The sequence below is a fragment of the Vicia villosa genome, unplaced genomic scaffold (assembly GCF_029867415.1).
Source record: "Vicia villosa cultivar HV-30 ecotype Madison, WI unplaced genomic scaffold, Vvil1.0 ctg.000182F_1_1, whole genome shotgun sequence".
NCBI lineage: Eukaryota > Viridiplantae > Streptophyta > Magnoliopsida > Fabales > Fabaceae > Vicia > Vicia villosa.
Window position 1 is genome coordinate 1266717 of NW_026705057.1, and position 21693 is coordinate 1288409.

Sequence of the window (21693 nt, forward strand, 5' to 3'; positions counted from 1 at the left end):
TAGAAACTCAGATTCTTGTTGATTTCTGAACTCTCCTTGATGAATCATGATCAACCTTTGATCAAATGATGAATGATACTTCAATATGAGGATTTTGACAAAAAATCAGGAGTTTTGACTGTGGTTTGACCATAGTTTGATTTTTAGGTCAACTAGTCGATTATTGATCGTTCGGGCTATTGAGTGAGCAATCTTTTGAATCGGGGCTTGAAACTTGTCATGAGGATATTATGAGGCATATGAGAGGTCATGAAGTCCACTTGAGGTATCAGAAGTTGACTTTTCTTGAAGAGACACAAAACCCTAGTTTTGGTTCTTATTGCTTAGGAGAGTGTGCATCCACTTAGATCTTGAGCTATTGATGCTTGGATGAGCCCGAGCATATAAAAATATGTTGGGCAAATTTTGGGGTATGACAGCTGCCCCTGTTCAATTATCTTAGACCTGAAGATGTAAAGTGGTTTGTATGCCAGTCGGTATCTGAAGGTGGAAGATGATTGAACACTAGAATACCAAGAAATTTGCCCTAGCTGAAGTAGGGACTTTTGTCGGAGATGGGCTTGTAGATGCCATCTGATAGTTGTTAGAGTATAGATTGTTACGCAATTTCTGCTTTTGCTGTCTTCCCTCTTTTGAATGTTGAGGAACCGTCGAAGGTATCGACTCAAATCTGTGTTGGGTTATTTAAGGAACCATCAAAGGTATCGACTTAAATTCGAAGCATATTGTTGAGGCACCGTCAAAGGTATCGACTCAGATATGCGGATAGATTGTATAAGGAACCGTCAAAGGTGTCGACTTATATCTGAAGTATGTCGTTAAGGAACCGTCAAAGGTGTCGACTTAACTCTTGATGTGGGTTGTTAAGGAACCGTCAAAGGTATCGACTTAACTCTGAAGCATATCATTGAGGCACCGTCAAAGGTATCGACTCAGATATGTAGATAGACTGTATAAGGAACCGTCAAAGGTATCGACTTATATCTGAAGTGTGTTGTTAAGGAACCGTCAAAGGTGTCGACTTAACTCTTGATATATTAAGGAACCGTCAAAGGTGTCGACTTAATACTGAAGTAGGCTGTTAAGGAACCGTCAAAGGTGTCGACTTAACTCTGAAGTGGATTAAGGAACCGTCAAAGGTATCGACTTAATTCTGAAAGTAGATCATTAAGGAACCGTCAAAGGTATCGACTTAGATCTGAAATGTTTCGAAGTTGTTTATTTGATTGCAGCAATAACCTGAAAAAGGCAAAGTTAGCTTTTTTATGCCATGTTATGATGCATGTATTGTGTTTATGTGACGGGATTCTCAAAATAAATGAGAACCTTGCATGTTATGTAAGCATTTGTCGCGATGCATTATGTATTATGTATGAACCTGTATGTGATTGTATGAGTATGCTTAAATGAGTTCATCAAAGTGAGAAACTTTGTATGAAATGCATGCAATGTATGAATATGTTTATGATTTATGACGTATGACTATGATTTATGCTTTTTGACACATCTTGATTGAGAAGGTGGATCTCCATGTCATTGTAATTTTGATGTTTGATCTTATCTTGAAGATGCTCAGCTGGGGATTTATGATTTCTGCTTGGGGATGATCAGTAACTTGATGTTCCCTGATTGGGGATTAGAGATATTAATAAACCATGTTGGAGAAGAGCAAAGTGTTGGAGAACCGATAGTGTTGAAGATGTAAACTCTGTTGGGGAGCCATGTCTTTGTCGGGACGAGAGCATTTGAAGATATCTTCTTAATGATTACTCTGTGGGGATATGATCTCGTGAACCCGGCTCTGTGGGAAGACGTGGGTGTCTTGAATATTGCCCCTAGCATTATAGTACCTGCCATTCCTGGATTTAAGACATGTCACTGAATGTTGATCAAGATGTCAAACTGGACTTGCATAGGTTTGCCCCCGCTAGTAAGAGCTTTGGAAAGATTCGCCTCACGAGGACTTTATGAGATGTGCGCTATGGGCGACATGCCCTCAGTAATCGTAAACTCAGGATGATGCCCCTGATTATTTTGGCATCCTGAGAGATTCTCAGAATCTTGACTTGATTGCCTCAGTTTGATCAGGAACATAGCTTGAAACCCACTTGAGGTGTATGCCTTTGATTGTTTGGCTTTTGAGAGATTCTTGGAATCTTGACTTGATTGCCCCAGATTGATTGGGCAAAACATGCCATGCCCATTGTATACGTGGGAGACATTTCTTCTCGAAGTAATTTTGTCTATTGGGATAACTTTCAGTCATTAGCCATACCCTGTGCAAGTTCTTTCTGATGCTAACATTTGAAATTATGTAGCAGAATATGTTTAATAATGAATTCATGAGATGCAGTGCATACGTTTGTCTTGAGTTTTGAGAAAAACATTAAAACAAGAGATGTAAAAACATGATATTTGTAACAACGTGATGTTTGTAAAAACGGAACATCAACTCAGCATTTTTGGTAAACCTTAAGGAGTCAGGATACTTTTGTTGTGACAGTATGCTTTCGAACTAACCATGCTTCAGTTAGGGCTTTCAAGGGTTGTAACGTGGCTTGGTTCACGATTTAAGAAACAAAGGATAATGGCTCAAAATTTGATTGTACCCACCCCTCTTCGTGATGATCTTCAGTCCTAAGCTCAATTAATTCAACTTGTGCATTCAGGTTCCAAGAGACTTTTGGATTTGCACCTTTGATAATGATGATGGTTCACAAGGAAAGAGAATTTTTGAGATGACAGTCACTTCTTCCTTTTGGTAGTCACAACTTTGAGTTGTTCAAGAATTTATTGACTTCTCTTTTTTCATTCATTTTGTTTTATATCCCTAACTTTTGCCTAAACTGTCTATTTTGAGCTTACAGTCAGCGGGATGCCTTGATTTTTGCCTAAGTCATCATTTTGATTTTTGACTTAGCAGGCTTTTCTTTGTATGTATGTTTTCATCATTTTTTTTTGAAAGATATTAACTGCCTTACTTAATGATTGATGAACCATCATTGGCTTTTGATTGACATCTCCAACACTTCTTTGATGTGTGCAGATGAACGCTTGTGATTGAAATCTTTATTGAAAGGTGTACTGAATGATTCTCTTAAAATAGAATGCACAGCCAAATTAACTGAGAACTACCCTGCCCCAGGTTATGATCAAGGGTTTCAATTAGTGCAAGAAAGAAACTTCTACTTCTTAGGCTCAAAGGGGGTTGACGAGGGATTAACATCCTTATATCTCCACTGTTTAGGAATTGAAACAATGCCTGTACATCGTCAGCATAATCCGTTCGAAAGCATATTGTATGAGATTGCGGTATCGTTTTCGTCATCCTCCCTCAAAAGGCATACAGCTTTAGCAGGAATTGAGTATCATAAAACATATGCAAAGTAAAGATGCAGTTTAGATGAGTGATAGCGAAGTAATTTATTCAAGACAAACATATGCAATGCACTGATGATGATTATTAAAACAGATAATGTCTATCATAAGACGACTGTTTAAACACACAGAAAAGAAACATGCAAATGCAAGTAGATCTAATGATCCAAAGTCCGTCCGTCTAGACGTCAATCAGTCTTGTCATGACTAGGCGTAGGAGCGGTGATTACCACAGGAGTTTCAGGAGAGTTGGATTTGATTCCTCCGTCATTGATCAGATCTTGAATCTTTATTCCTTAATGTCCAGCAATTGTTTGTGTAATGTCCAAGACTGTTGAAACGGTACGCGCACCTCGTATTGAGTTTATAGTCAGGAGTGGAGGTGTTAGCATTCTTAGGAGGGTCCCTTAGAGTAATCAATTCGATCTTCAATGGATGTTGTAATGCTTGAGCCAATGACATATTGATCTCGGTGAATTGACGCTTAGGTACGTCTGGCTTTGTTCGTTGTTGTGGGACTTGGTGTAGAGATTCAGAGTATCCGGGGTTCGAGCTTCTGGAATGTGTATCTGATTGAGAAGACCAGAACGGGTCATGCTTTAGACCATATCTGTAGAGGAGTATCAGAACGAGTCATACATTAGACCATATCTGAGGAGGAATATCAGAACGAGCCATACATTAGACTATATCTGTTGAGGAATAGCAGAACGAGTCGTACGTTAGACCATATCTGTTGGAATGTTAGAACGAGTCATACATTGGACTATATCTGTTAAAGGATATCAGAACGAGTTATTCATTAAACCATATCTGAAGGGGAATGTCAGAACGAGTCATACATTAGACCATATCTGATGAATAATGCCAGAACGAGTCATACATTAGACCATATCTGACTGAAGATACCGGAATGGGTCATACATTGGACCATATCTGATAGGGAATACCGGAACGGTCGTACATTAGACCATATCTGATAGAGAATGCTTGCTTGTTAGAGTCGATGAGTTATTTGACGAAGATTTGGAATGTAAAAGGGCTTGTCAGAATGAATCTCCAGCTCGATTATATTTGAGAGGAATGATTGTCGAGGCGGAACCTGAAAACAAAGTTAGAAATATGCGATGTCATGAATGAAAATGCAATGTTTTCAAGGATCTTTAGGAGTTAAGTTAGCAACATTGGAAAGTGATTTGGTCGCATATTTGTTTGAAGAATTCTGACTCTTGTCTTTGAACATCCTTCTTTGAGAATCAAGCTCACCATATCGAGTGGGTCATCGCCTCTGATTCGGGATACTTCTGAATTTGGAGGTACATGGCCAGAGGAAAGTAAATCCTCTTGCCCCTTGTTAGGTGCTAAACCTTTGAATCGGCAGGTATGTGGCTAGAGTAAAATAAATCCTCTTGCCCCTTGATAGGATTTTAGTCCTTGATAAGAGTACCTGAAATTGTGCGCCCTAAATCCCTAAGATCCTTGAAAGGGTTAGTTAACATGCTATGTTATGATGTCATGATGTAATGCGAGTGCGATGCAATGCATTAAGTAAAGCATAAGGTCATAAGGACGAGATGTCCTACAGGCAAATCCTGCAAGGAAATAAAAGGTTAAAGCATAAGGTAATGAGGACGAAATGTCCTACCAGCAAATCCTGCAAGGAAATGGAAAGGTTAGAGCATAAGGTAATGAGGACGAAATGTCCTACAAGCAAATCCTGCAAGGAAATGGAAAGGTTAGATAACAAACAAGTCACACAAGAGTCCTTAAGTTTAAAGGCTTGCATGGAGTATGACCGGGTAACTACCCTTCCTCAAAGGTACTTCTAAGGATAAGGATGATATCAGCAACGGGTTCTACCAAGTTACTCAGAATTGTCAGCCCCTCCAAAGCACCCTCGAACATGGTACATGCATACCACGCAATGATACTTTGAGAGAGAACCTATCTGAGTTGTAGTATCGGGTAGCGACTATGCCCTTAACATGCATCAAGAGTAGTCCCCCCACCACGTTCCTAAAGGCCAAGATGGGTTAAAGGTGACTAAAGGTCCTTGAGCTCCGACGCACCCAAAGATACATGCGTAAACCTCTCTCATGCAAAAGAGGTACACAATAACCAGTGGAGGCCTAACTCAAGCGCGAACTTCATTTTGACCAATCCCAAGCATGCACAAGGGAGGTCTCCATGACTATGCCGCTCCTATCTTAAGGTGCACTCGAATCCGGGTATAGGATTCATCTTCCATTCAATACCCAAAACAACCTTGGAAAGTAAAGCAAGCAAACAAACAATTATTAAAGTGATCCTAAACTTTAAGGTAACCCCTCTTTTAATTCGAAAGCATCCCCAGCAGAGTCGCCAGTTCTGTAATACGGTGAACTGACTTTTTTATCGAAATGTCGCGGATAGCAAGAGTCGCCACCGACTTTTATTTTATCCAATTGGAAAGGCTAAAAGAATAGGAAAGACCTTTGAAAGATTTTGAGTTCGGGGGGTAATTTATGCAAAGGGAAGGTGTAAGGCACCCTTTGCATCCATGGTTATCCATGGGCTCTTAATTGCTTAGCTCACTTGTTTGTTTGAATTGTTTGAAAGATGTCGTGTGTGAATAGTAAAAAAGATTTCGTTAAGGACTTTAGCTTGTAAATAAGCGTAACCTTGTTTTGAAATTGTTTTGAAATAGGTGTGAAAAGTAATTTGATTTTGAATTGATTGTGAGCAAGCAATTACTAGCTACCTACCCTAAGTTTAGAAATTCGTTCTTTTAGCTTTTCAGGGCGAAAGAGTCTATCCATACCATGAGAGGGCAGGAAGTCTTTCAATTGGATGTTAAGGGTCATCGAGGTTTATCGTTCGCCACAAGACTGTCCCTTGCCATAAATAAGGCAGGTAGTCTAAGGGAAGGATATAATAGTCATTTAACATTTTTAGGCATCATGCGAGGATACCTTAGCAATTGGGGACAATCATCTTTATTTTTCCGAGGCAGCATCGAGGGACAACATTGATGATAATGAACTGAGGGCAACGTTTGTTTGCTTTTAGGTATCCTCGGAATCGAGGGACTTTGACTATTTAGTACAATTAAAGGCATCAAGGCAACAGGCAACAAAGGCAACCAGAGGGATTACCCTAAAGGTGGGTGCAACATTCACGTGGTTAACTTCGATTACATTTATCTTGTAGTTAGGTGAGCTATCGTTCAATTAATTAATCTTGTCACTCCCTATATTACTAACCACGCAGTAAAATAATATAACAGTTTAAGTGCCTTCAAGGCCAATCAATACAACCAGTAAACAGTTACATAATAATAGGGGAAGGGAATAAGAAACCAGCGGATCCCTTAATAGGGTTTGACATAAGTAATAATGAGAATAGGGTTTAGGGTTACCGTCATTCGTAGCTTTGACAACTTGACAACCCTTTAGCTTCGACTGATGAAGGTTGAGAATTGAAGGAAACCTGAAGCATTGACTCTGACCATCTAAGAATTGAATGGAGAAAAATAAAAAGAAGTGAGTGTAGAGAAATTTCATTGACAAGGGTACTAACCCTGATTATATAAAATAAGAGGTAAATAAATAGTTAAATGAGAGAAGTTAGAACTTAGCTTCGTTTTTTTTCTTTGACTCGGCGCGCAGTCGGAAGGCATTCGAAAAGCAACCCAGAAAAAAAAGGCACAGGAAAAGAAACATTTTAGTGTATGACATATTCTTCGTAAACCTTTATTTAGGGTTCAACAATTAGTAACAGTGACTAGTTTTCATGCTAAAATAAAATCGGGGTTTAAGGTCATGGGTCCAACATGTAAAGTGACTAAATTAATATATATAAACAAAAATAATCGAAAGTACGATTAAATAAATTAAATAGTTATGAAATTAATTATTTGATAAATAAAATATTCAACTATAAGAAAATTTTATTAATATAAATAAGATAGAAAAGAAAAGAAAATAAATAAAAAAAGGTTTATGTAATAAAATAATAAATCATTAAATTAAAAATTACTTAGCTTTGGATCTGGTGTGGTGGAGGTCTGAGGACTCATGGTGCACCTGCGCTCTCAGGAGCGCTAGATTAACTGAGATTGTGATCTGACGGCTGGAGAATTGAGGGCGCACTGTGGACTTGCGGTAGTGTGATACGCTGGATCTATGGATAAAACATGACAAGTGAATTGAGTAAAATAAATATATGAAACAGGCAAGGTTCGAACCCATGCCTTCGCACACAAACACCTTAAGACGCGCTGCGCTGCCAACTGAGCTATAATGATTCGCTGATAATGAATCAAACACGGTAACTTAAATATAAAAATAATCATTAAATGGAAAATTCAAAATAAACCAGTCAACGTGGGCCCCTGATCTTGTGCGTTCAGCCAATTAGAGGAGGGAAGAGAAGCACGCGTGATTGACTGGCGAATGACGTGCTTCCACGCACGCGAAGAGAGAGATAAGACTTTGACCGGCCTATGCTTTTGTGCCACGCCTGCGGTCAGCAGTCAACCGCCCATGTCATCATCCCTAACCTCTGATGCTGCGGAAATACATGCAGTTTTTCCAACGGAGTTTCCTGCGGATTTGCTGTGTTTTCGTAGGGGACATTTGCAGACATGGAACTTGGTGAAAACAACCATAACAAAAAAAAACAAAGGCCTATTTCAACGTAAAAATACTCCCTGATTACAAATATGGCCTCAGATTGGCCTGAAAGTGGACGAAACCATGAGAACGAAGGCCCATGTCTCTCATGCCCTAACAATGGCATGTTGTTATTCCTGTACCAAAATTTTCGAAACGATGTTCCAAACAATCATAAACATGTCCAGTAGTAAACATATATGCACAAGATTTGTGGATATGGCATGAAAATAAAATTTGAACATGAAGAAGTTTTAGGCAAACCGTGAGAACGAGTATGGTGGTTCTGGACGTGAATAAGCTTGCACGATGCGTGGAATGGATTGCTGGTAACGTCTTGGATCGATTGGAACGTGTAAAACACTTTGATACTTGCTGAGAAGGATGTTTGATCATGCCCTAGGTTTTCCGAAAGTTTGCAAACCTTAGAACCATAGCTCTCCCACCAATTTTCGTCCCCCAATTCTGAGTGTTGTAGTGCACATATATGGCTTGCATTAGGTTAAATTCATGGGCTTGGATCTCATGTATTTGGAGAGAAAAATATTTTGGATAAAAATCTTATAGTTCTTTCTATATTTGCATAATATCCTTCCATGGCATTTCCAACGAATTTGGGCTTCCTTTTATGATTATTTGGACCTTTGGATGTTTAGAGTTGAAGCCCTTTTAATTTATTTCATAATTTTGTGTTTTACTTAATAAATTTGGTTTTTTTTAAATGAATAAAAATCCAAAATTAAATAATGATCAAATAAATATGATACTAAAATTATGGGTCATATATGAGGTCATAATCATGTTTAGAATTTAAAGCATAGGCCCATTTACTTAAAAATCCAAAATTGATCCATTAGGGTTTCATGTCTTTTCTCAATTTTCCCCAACTTGCACCAGTCATAACTCCTTCATTTTTTATTGTATGGAAGTGTACCAGGCTTTTTTGGAAACTTTAGAGAGTCCTCTAATCAGTGTCTTTGGCCTCGTATCAAAATAATTTTCCATGCTCCTTATATGTCCTTTTGAAAAAAATGACTTTTGGTTGACTTTTGAGGAGGACCTATAATGTTTTGGTCCATATCTCTCAAATGAAACCTTTTTAGACTTGGCATGTGAGAGACAAAATTATAGAGAACCAAATTTCCTTCAAAGTGAGCTTTGGATGGAAAATTTTGGATGTCCCATGTGAAAGTTATGGCCGGTCAAAGTTCAGTTGACTTTTCCTTTAAAAACCCTAATTTAGAAACTCAGATTCTTGTTGATTTCTGAACTCTCCTTGATGAATCATGATCAACCTTTGATCAAATGATGAATGATACTTCAATATGAGGATTTTGACAAAAAATCAGGAGTTTTGACTGTGGTTTGACCATAGTTTGATTTTTAGGTCAACTAGTCGATTATTGATCGTTCGGGCTATTGAGTGAGCAATCTTTTGAATCGGGGCTTGAAACTTGTCATGAGGATATTATGAGGCATATGAGAGGTCATGAAGTCCACTTGAGGTATCAGAAGTTGACTTTTCTTGAAGAGACACAAAACCCTAGTTTTGGTTCTTATTGCTTAGGAGAGTGTGCATCCACTTAGATCTTGAGCTATTGATGCTTGGATGAGCCCGAGCATATAAAAATATGTTGGGCAAATTTTGGGGTATGACAGGGCGTTTCGTCGCTTTTGTATTCGGGTTAGGGAACCCCTAGTTCCCTTTTTAATGAAATATTGCTTTCTAAAAAAAATATAAAAATGTCATTCTCATATGATACGTCCTATATATATATATATTATATGAAAATTTTGTTTTTTTTTAAAAAGTTGAGTTCAAAAAAAAATAATGAATACATTTATTTAAAAAGTAAAGTAATGAGTATTTGAAAGCTATAGAATTAAAAACTATCGATTAAATTATATCAAAACACAATAATTAAGGGTAAGTTAATGGAAAAAATAATAAATATAGCATTGATATTTTAAATGGATAAATAATTTGAAACAAATAAAAAAAAAAAACACCTATTGTGAGACAGTGAGAAATTTTTTTATAATCAACTCATTAAGAGATCTAAAGAAAATGAATTTAGTGGTACAATTTATGGGAGGGTTGAATTTTACGGGTTGGGGGCGAGTTTACCAAAACACAATTATTTTAAATAAGTTCTTATTTTTGAAAACCATTTTCATTCAATAATCCATTTCAACTCTTCTTTTTGAATTAGTTTGGGCCTATTTGAGTGTGTTTAATAAATATACCCAATTTATATACACTCCTAAGAATAAATGATCATTTCTTTATTCATGTAAACGGCCACTAAAATAAAATAAATAACGAGTAAACTAAAATTTAAAAAGACGTAATTTTTTATTTTAAATATTTAAAAAATATCATGACAGTTGATTTTTTAATTCAACTTTTTTATTAAATATGTTAAACAGACAAACACAAAACATTAACAAACATAATATGTTTTATACACTATCATATCCACTTTATAATTTATAAATGAAATTTTTTATTGTGAAATTACATAATTGACTTCTTTAGTGAAGTCACTAATCTAGCCAATGAAAAAGTAATATTGACTTAGTTAATGCCACATATCATATATGATATATAACATTTATCATGTATCCTCTAATTTATTAATATTGTAATTAAATTCCTAACGAATTAAAAGTGAAAAATATTATTATCTTTATATTATTTCTAATTTTAATTTTTTCTATTAAAAAAACATCATCACCACAAATTTGAATGAGAATTTTTCTCTGCCATGCACAAAACATGTGTTTGATCAAAATACAAAGTAAATTCTACATATAAGCCAAAATCATATTCGTATACTGCTTTTTATGTAGTAAGACATATTATCATTACACTGATTGAACACAAAATTACAGAATTGTGTTGTATAGTGAAGCTCTGCTACACAATATTGTCAGATGTGATTGTCTTGGACAGTGCGGCGATAAAAAAATAAATAAATAAATCACTTTTCTTTTTAATCTTAAATGTATTAAGTTATGATAAAAAATAAATTAGTTAGGTAAAATTGTCATTTAAATTATAAAATTAATTTTAGCAAATAAAAATTACTATAAATAATTGTCTCAATTAAATTCAAATAAAAAAATTTAATTAATAAATTATTAACTTAATGGAAGACTAATACACAATTTCATATAAAAGACTCATCATATTATTTCTGCACTATAAAATATGGCATATGCTATTATTTTATTGGTCATTTAAAGTAACTTCATTAAAGAAGTCAATTGTATGCAGTGGCGAAGCCAGAAAAGTTATAAAGTCCGGGCAAAAATGCTTCCGGGATAAACAGGATAAAAGTATTTTTTTTCAGCATCATTAGTGAACTAAACAATATTAGAGGTTGAATAGGACACTTAATCATGCGCTAAGACAAGATTAAGAAAAATAATACACTGCACTAATAAACGCCAAAATATAGTTTGTCACCATTATTCATACCCACTGTCATTTATCTTTGGATAAATAAATGCCAAACTCCAAACAAGGGGACAAATTCCAGCACATAGAACCATCATCTTCATCTCCACAACAACAACATCACCACAAAAACACCATCATCTAATCTTCATCTCCACAACAACACCATCACCACAAAATTATTCAACCCCTATTTCAATTTTATTTCAAAATTATTCAACCCCTCTTTCAATTTCACTTCAAATTTATTCAAATCATCAATGTTCTTCATTCTCTAAATTCAAATCAAATCTTTCTCTAAAATCAAAAGCCAAATCAATTGCAATTTGTAAATAGGAAAAAGTTTCATGAATCTTACAAACTAACAAATCAAAAGATTGATGGAGAAATAAGGTCACCGAATCGGCGGAAAAAAGGGTGAGAGACTTGTGGGTCGGCGGCGGAGGTGGCGGTGCCGGTGGGTAGCAGAGGTTACGCTCTGAAATATTGTGCTAGGATGTCGCTTTGTTTTTTCCTTGTATTATATTTTCACTTTTTTTATTATTAAAATATTTATTTTTTTCACTCAAGGTAAAAAAAAATGGACCACAGCCTGGGCAATGGCCCACCCTAGCCGGGCCCAAGCTTCGCCTATGATTGTATGCCTTCATCATAAAGTCAATTTAGTGGTATGATGGGATGATTCTTAGGAGTTTGGGGCGAGTTTACCCAAAACACAATTGTTTTAAATAAGTTCTTACTTTTGAAAATCATATTCATTCAATAATCCATTTTAACTCTTCTTTTTAGACTAATTTTGGCCTATTTGACTGTATTTAATAAATTTACCCGATTTATATACACTCGTGAGAATCAATGATCATTTCTTTATTCATGTAAACGACCACTAAAATAAAATAAATAAAGAAACTAAAATTTAAAGAGACGTAATTTTTCATTTTATATATTTAAAAAAATATCATGACAGTTAATTTTTTAATTTGACCTTTTTGTTTGTTAAAGAGACAAACACAAAACATTAACAAACATATAATATGTTTATGCACTTTCACATCCACTTTATAATTTATAAATATCCACTTTATAGTTTATAGCTAAATAAAATCATTTATTACATGGAAAGGTGAGAAATATGACTAAAATTATGAAATTTGTTTATGTCACAATTAACATTCTTTCTCTATTTCTTGTTGCTACAAACGTTGAATGTGAGACACTTTTATCCTTTTTATTTTCTCTTATTATTTAGTTTGTACACAATATTTTATCTAATACTCCTATAATTTACATTACTTTATCATCTTTTCTTCTTACAGCGTGGTATCCTAGTAGACGATGTTTTAGAGATTATGAATGTCATAAAAATAAGTGTCGAGAACCTAAGATAGCCAAGTGTGTCGGTGGTTGGTGTAATTGTGTAGCAGCAAAGAATTTTATACCTTCTTAATTCTGTATTTATTAGCATATCCAAGAAATTTACTAATTTCACTACAACAATTTTTCTGTCACTTAGCTTTTGTGTTTGTGTTTGCGCCTTATGGTGTAATTTTTATTTCAGTTCTACGTTTAAGATTATGGCTATGAAATAAAATAACGTCAATTCTTTTTTAGAGTATCTTCTTCTTTATAAATTAATTTTTGTATCAATAAATATTTTGTCTTCTGACTTCTATACAACTTTTGATTTTTCTCTGGTAAAAAAACTTCAATTTCCAACTTTACAAAGATTATGTTGTTTTAGACCTTATATAAATTTGGCTGACAAAAAACCCTACCTACCAGCTATGCTGGTGTGGCTTTTTCTATTTTTATTTTAAACTATTTGAAATTCTATTTTATCTTATTAGTTTTTTAAATTCGGATATATTAAAGCATCAACAAACCAAAATTTTAGATTCAATAAGGTTAAAATATAAGACACTTCACACATTAGCACTATTCAGCGCCTAACGACTAGAATACAAATTTTTTATGTTAGAATTTTTCCACAAATATATTTATACTTTTGCGGATATTTTTATTAACCAATTCAGCAGTTTTAGTTTACTTAAGGAATCAAGTAATATAATTGTTTGAAAAAATTGTATTCATGCTTGATAATTTAGCATTTGAATGCAGAGTAATTTAGAGTAATTGGATAAAAATTTCAATAAATAATATGCAGAGTTGCTTGAAAGGATAGAGAAAAAGTTGAAAATCATAAAAACATTAAAGAAAACGTTGAAAATCATAAAAGGAATCAAGTAAAAATGCATAGATTAAAAATGAGACACAAGTTCATTCATTTCGGACAAATTCTTTTGTCTTAGAAACTTAGATGTTTAAAATTTATAGAGAACAATAATGAAAAATTACGAACCTTTGTCACAGAGGCGAAATATATATATATATATATATATATATATATATATATATATATATATATATATATACTTGTTTATATCACTAACTGTCGATAACAATATTCGTCTTTCTAACATTCAACACATACATTATTATATGGAACTTTGTCCTCTGTTTTCTTTCATGTCTCTTCGGTTCTTGAACTGCTGCAAATTTACTACTGCTTTCAAGAAACAACTTTAGTTTTTTCAACTGCCTTTGTCGAGAATCAATTTGTTTCTTGTTGAATCTTTGGGATTTTGGCGTTGAAAAACATGATTTGGCTACTTGTGCCTAGCCTGTGTCTTTAACTCACATCCCCACTCTTGTCGAATATGCATGAGCCAAAAATCATAATCTAACTAATATCTAGGGGTGAGAATAGGCCAGACCGACTAAAAGGGGCCTACGGTCTAGCCTACATAGGCCTACGTCAAGCCATACTTTTTATATAAATAGAAAAGGCCTAGGCTTTTTTATAAGCCTATTTAGCTAAAAAGGCTAGGCCACAAGCCATATAAAAAGTCTTTTAAGCCTATGAGACCGGCCTATTTAAATAAATATGAATAATTCTATTATTATTATATTGTATTTTGTACTTTAAATTAAAATATAAAAATAAATCTTATGAACAATGTCATAAATTTTTGCTACTAGGTAAACTCAAATAAGTCAATGCAAACAAACATTAATCTCACTAATATTTTATTTTGTTAGTCTATATAAAGTTGAGTTGAATGACTTATTTACAAATGTTCAAATGAAATAGGCTTTTAAGTAGGTTAATAGGCCAATCAGGCTTACAAAAAGGTCAGGCTCAGGCCGAAAAAATAAGCCTACGATAGACTACAGGCCAGACATAGGCTTTAAATTTTTAGTAGGCCAGACTCAGGCTTGGCAAAGTTTAGCTCGGCCCAGCCTATTCCCACCATACCTCCCAAAAATGTCACTTTCAATTATATTTGTAATATGGAAGAAATGGGTATTTTTAATAAACTTGCAACATTATTGAAAGAAGTTTGTGTTGTAGAATTTGGTCACCTACATAATTCAATCCTCTCTTCTTGTAATAATAATGATTAAACCTACAAAATAGTAAACAATTAGATAAAGGATGTCCTTAACGATTTATCCGCCTCACAAGCGCAAATCCCCCAGGATTCAACAAGTTCTTCTCAGAATAAATCTGAGGTAACAAAACAACAAGAAACATATTAACAAAAAAAGGAAGATGAAGTAATAGGCTTGACTAAATCAAGTCAAACTAATTGCAATTATTTGATCATGTCAAATTTATAAATCATAAAATAAATAATAATATTAATAATAATTCTAATGATAATAATAATAATATAATAATAATGATAATTAATATTAAAAAAAAATTTCCTCATATATGTCACTTAAAATGTGAGAAAATATATTTAAAACTTTTGAAATATAATCAAAATTTTCAACAATTTGCATGTTACTGTCATAATGACCACTTTGTCTTAGTTGTCACATGCAACCGTGATAAGTGCCAATTTGTAGTGCTTTTGTATATATAGTTTTGTGGCACTTATCGTGTTTTTGTGTAACTTCCATTGAATAATCCCCCGTTTAGTGTGTAAATACGTTTAGTTTGTTTATACTTGTACTTTGATTCATTTGTGTACCTTTTGATAATTTTCTATTCATTTTGTAGGTATTGATGCGTATTTGGAGCATGAGCAATAAAGTGTCGAAGATATGGCTTCAAACGCACGATTTTGAATAAGGCTCATCAACGAATAAGGCTCACAATCAAAGAATAAAAAAATCATCAACCTGGTTGATATTTTGTTATTGTTATATAGGAAATTGAATAAGCTTTCCAACGCTTCGAACCGGGCGTAAATCGGAGTTACGATTCTCAAGTTATGGCCGAAATAGTGCAGAATTTTCTGTTGTTTCTGGTGTAATTTGCCGGGTGAATTTTGGGCTCGCTGGGCGAGCCTAAACGACCCAAAAACGTGAAAAAGTTGCTGAGTCGCCGGGCGAACCATTTAGTCGTGGGGCGAATCGGTCTGGACAGATAAACGTTTTAAGGGCCAAAAACTCATTTTTTTTAGGTTATGGTTTGGGTATTTTTTTCCCACTCCATCACCAAACATTTTTTAGATAGATTAGCGTAGAAAACAACTATGGAGCTTGTATTTGGATGGTCGGAGGTGAATTCATCATCAATCGGAGCTAACAAACTGGGAGATTTTCGGTTTATTTCTCTTCTTCTTTGTGTATTTCTCTTTGGTTGGGTTTTGTATATGATTTTACTTTGAGCTCATGTATATTTGTTGATCATGGTGTTGTATAAAGTTTACTTTACAAATCATTATTGATGTCTTCCTTAATCTTTTTGCTTTATGTTTGGATTTGGGTTGTAATAAACATATACCTCATAAATCTTGATTAGGGATGGATATCTATTAGATCTAGACTCTAGAGATAGTTTTTGGAGCTAATATTTGTCGTGAGTATCTGTTTACCAGTGATTTCTGACAAACAACCGCTAGTCCTCCAAAATGTTTAAACAATCTGGTTACTCGCAGGATCGACTAGATTGATCCTAGGAAATTGTCAAATAGGGTTTTAGTAATTCGATTCATATTCAATATTCTTTATAGTTTCTAAATATATACAACTTTCTAATGTAAATTGCAATGAATAAATGACTTGACAACGAAATAAAGTAAATGCATAAACAACATAAACTTTGACTTGAAATATAACTTTGCATTAAACAAATAACTTTGAATGGAAATATGATGTTCTTCACACATACATTTTTTCAGCAAAGACTATTTTCTCTCGCGCTGGTACTTCGAGTATTTTTGTGAATTTTTTGTATATTGATTCGAATATATCAAACTGAACAATAGTACTCCTATTTATACTACTTCGATCCTAACGGCCATTACACAGATATTTGCCACGTTCGACGTTTTGAATGTTGTATGTTACTTCAGATGTTTCCACGTGTTTGCTGGACGAAACCGCTCCATTTAAATTTCAAATCTTCTCTCTCTAGTGTATCGACTATACCAGCACCTTTGTCGAAAAATACTTATCAAATGTCACCAATATTCCCTTAGTCGAATAATACTTCTTCCAAAGAGAAAAAACCTTGAATAGCTCTATGAAAACTCTTCCTTCATCATAATCCAAAACTTCAAGGTATCATAATCCTCTAGTTGAAATGTTCAGCTAACAAATTGCCCCCAATAAATGACTATTTCGAATTCAATGCATAGATAGGCATTTCTTGTGACTTTAGATTTCAACTGCTTTCTCAGTACTACAGTGATAACTGTCAATCAATCGTGGTTTACTTTTCCAAAACGTCTCATCGAGACGTGCGTGCAGTTATTATTCATCATAACTTCCCACTCCCAAGGAAACTAAACAGTGAACTCACAACTCTCCTTTGAAAATGGCTGGCACGTGACCCAAGACTTCTGACGAATGCAACCTACTATTCGCAAGCTGACTCTATAAAAGCCCATAATTACCTCAAAACCTCTCTTTTTACGCAACTTTGTCTTCAAACTTCCTTCTCCTTTACAAATTTCTGCAACTCTTTTCCAGAAATCCTTTCTTTCAAAACAAAACCCTAAAAATCACCATGCCTTTTGATAAGCAATCAAAGAAACTAAAGCAAACCGCAAACATTGGCTCCTCAAAGAGTTCCAATTCTCATCCTACTCCAACAAGCAAGATTGTGACTACTGGAAATCGGGAGAACATCTCACCCCTAAAACTTACAAAAGAACAAAGAATTATCATGGCTTCTAAGGTAATGATTCCATCTCTTCTTTATGAAAATACATTAGGGTTTTATATAATATTTGAGTTTAGTACATGATAAATGCAAACATAAACACAACTTCTCTATCGAAGTATATCTAGTTTATGCATCATTTAATACCCTACTTAAATAATATATGGCCCTTTCAATTCCATTTTCATCTTCTTGTGCTAACATACTACCTATAGTAGTGTCTGAAGCTGATATATATAATCTCATGGGCCTCTTTCCATTTGGTGGTGACAAGATAGGTGGATTCGTTAGATACTGCTTTATCTTGTCGAACGCCTCCTGGTGTTCATTAGTCCACTCGAAATTTCCATGTTTCAAACGTAAAAGAGGGGAGAAGGCTTGAATTCGACCACTCAAATTTGAAATGAATCTCCTCAGGAAATTTATCTTCCCTAATAAAGACTGCAATTCTTTCTTAGTTTATGGCACTTTGGTCTCCATAATAGCCTTTATTTTATTCTGATTAATCTCCATCCCCTTTTTCTGGACCACGAAGCCCAGAAAATCTCCAGCCTGCACACAAAATGCACACTTAAGAGGGTTCATCTTCAAGCCATGTTTTATCATTCTTTTGAATGATTGGCTCAGATGGGTTAGATGATCTTCGTCTGATATAGACTTTATTACTATGTCATCTATGTAAATCTGCATGAAGGTTTCAATGTAATCATGAAAAATAGAGTTCATTGCACGTTGGTATGTTGCCCCAGCGTTTTTAAGACCAAAAGGCATAACGATCCACTCGTAAGTGCCTATTGCCCCTGGGCAACGGAAGACTGTTTTAGAAACATCCTCTTCTGTAATGAAAATTTGATTATACCCAGAATAACCATCGAGCATGCTTAGATATTCATATCCTGCAGCCGAGTCTACTAGCATTTCTGCCACAGACATAGGATATTTTTCCTTAGGAGTTGCTGCATTCAGATCACGGAAATCTATACACACTCTTAAAGAACCATTTTTCTTAATAACTGGAACAATATTTGCAATCATTCAACATACCTGGTGGTCCGAATGAAGTTGCAGCGAAGAAGCCTTTCGACCTCCTTCTTGATCTTTGAAAGGATCTCTGGGGTGATCCTTCTTGGTGTCTGCTTGATGGGCTTCTTGCCATCCTTAATAGGCAGTTTTAGTTCGACCAGATCTCTCTTCAAACCAGGCATTTCATCATAGTCCCAAGAAAAACAATCTTTATTTTTCTTTAATAACTCAACTAACCTATTTTTCATCTTGGGATTTAGTTTAACACTGATGTATGTAACTCTCTTCGAGGTTCCATCTCCGAGATCAATCTCTTCTAATGGATCTTGAGCTAACATCTTTGCATTTGAAGATCCTGGATCTTTCTCAAATCCCAAAGGTTCTTCATCGTAGATAGCGTCTAGCCTCTGGTTTAGCATATCTTCGTGTATCTGTTCTTCAGGAGGATCTAGTATTAAGTTTACCCCCTGTCTTGTATCATTTGGCATAATTGTTTTGGCCTCAACAGCCATGTCAATAATTTCGGCTTTGAGAGCCGCCATTCTTTTGTTTTCAGCCATATAGGCCGAAATCTTTTCGAAGAAGGAAGACTCAGACATAATCAACGTCTTCGTTCCAGCCTGAAGGTCGTATTTCTGTTGATCCTTCTTCAGGATTTCCCATGATCTCACGATTCCATTGAAAACCATTTGGTTGGAGAGTCAGAAAGTATAAAGCATTCTTATATGGGGAATAAGCATCTTCAGCCGGGGCACATGGGCTTATATTTCCAAGATTCCTGTCGAAGTTTTCCTTATCCACCTGGTTTACCTCATTCATGAAGTAACTCTGGTCAGCTTCTATATTTTCCACTATGCCATCTTTTCTCCAGATAGATACCCTCTGATGCATAGTCGAAGGTACTACCCTAACACCGTGGATCAATTCTCTCCTAAGGAGTAAGTTGTAGTTGGCTTTCGCTGGTACCACCATGAACATGGTAAGTCCACTTGGATCACTCCCAGAGTATGTCCTATCTTCCCTTCATAGTTCGATAAAACCATGTTATGAGGCTTCACGTCTGTGTCAAACATTCCCAACTTTTCCAACATAAATTGAGGCATGAGATTGACCTCCGCTCCTCCGTCCACCAGAACTTTGTTCACTGCTACTTGTTCGATTTTGACTCTGATATAGAGGGGCTTAAGGTGATTTTGCATACCTTGATGTGGTCGCTCGAACTGGGCATTTTTCTCTTCGATGGCACCATTATTGAGGACATAGCAACATACAGGTTTATGCTTTGCCATCTCTGCCGTATCAACCTCATCATCTTCATCAACCTCTGTTTCCTGGTTGTACTCGTGTGGTAACACTGAGACCACATTGCAAGAATTCATGTGTAAAGATAAGACTTCCTCAGAGTCAAAGTCATCAATAGGTATATCATCTTCCCTCATTTGTTCTTCTTCAGCTCTATTATAATCCATCTTGCCCCCAGCAGGGAATAACTTTCTTCCCACAGGAGGTTTAGTTGAATGAATTTCGTTTGGGAAGGTTCTTGTGTTGCTGGATTCTTTGATTTCAATCGAAGTCGTCTCCTTTTCTGCTTTCTTCAGCCTCTAGTGTCTACTCCACTGGGACCTTGACATAGGGTTCTTACCCTTATAGTTCCCCAATCTAACGACTTCCTTTTCTGATGCTTGAAACTTCTTTCTATAAGCCCAGGACGTTCTCCCTCCATTATCGAAGTTCCTCCACTTGTCTTTCTTTGGTCCCACTTGAACCCATTTGTGCTATGATACCTCTGATGGTACTTTGAAGGTAACCCTTCTTGATTTTGTATGGGGGCTATATTGTCTTCTTGGGATTCCCCTTTTTTCGAAAATGTACAGGTATGGATTGCCCCTGCGGGCATCCCAATTCTGATTGAAAGGGATTATTTCTAAGGATTCAGACAACCTTCGATGGTAAATTGATCCACATCTGGGACAGATTAAGCATTCAGTTTCGTCTTTGTGGCAACAAACGAGAAAACCTAATAGGGTTTCCCCAGGTTTGGGATACACCCCCAGAAATTCACCTTCCTTCCTCCAGTTTCTATTAGCCTTGGCACGCTGCCACCGTTCATAGTCTGCAGCCACCCTTGGATTCACTTGTATGCTGCATCTAGGGCATAACAGCATCTTCAAACTTTATTTGTGACACCTCTAGAGGTATTCTTTCAGAGTTTCGTCAGGTTTGGAATGATGTTACCGTACTCCTTCTTTCTTCAAGCAACTTTCAACTTCTTCCATTTATGGGGTTGAATGGTCCAGATTGACCATGTTGACGTCTAAGTTGGTGCCATGGGTAATTGACATTTCTTCAAATTTCTTCCTTAGGACTTCAGTAGCCATAGTTGTTTCTCCAACAAGACCTTCAGTAGTCTTTGGTTCAACTAACACTTCAGCCGTGACATCCTCCTTCAGGTCATCAGTAACCTGTTTTCCATCTTGGACATCTTGTTTATCTCCTAGATTCCCTCTTGTCTCAACTTCAACCATGTCCACCATGTTGATTTCGACAGGCTCAGAGTAATTTGTGTCAGCAATGTTGAGGGGTTCTCTTAGGTTCAGTAAACTTCCTCTTAATACTGGCCAGTTCTTTGAGACTTATCTTGGTTTGACCCATATAGAATTGTTCATGGAACAATATTTTTAACTGGGACCAAGTGTCTATGGAGTTTGGTGGTAGTGTTGTGAACCATGTGAAAGCGTTCTTGGTTAGAGAACTGGGAAAATACTTCATCCTCAGATCCTCATTGTTTTCCAAATCTCTGGCCTCAGTCATATATCTGGCTATGTGTTCTGTAGTAGATTCAGTAGTATCTCCTGAAAATTTGGTGAACTTAGGAACCTTGCGACCCCTAGGTAATTCAGTTTGCAAAACACAATTTGATAAAGGAGAAGTATAATTTGGCCTTCGTAGTCCGGTGTTCAGACCATTTTGGATCATAATCCTCTCTATCATAACAG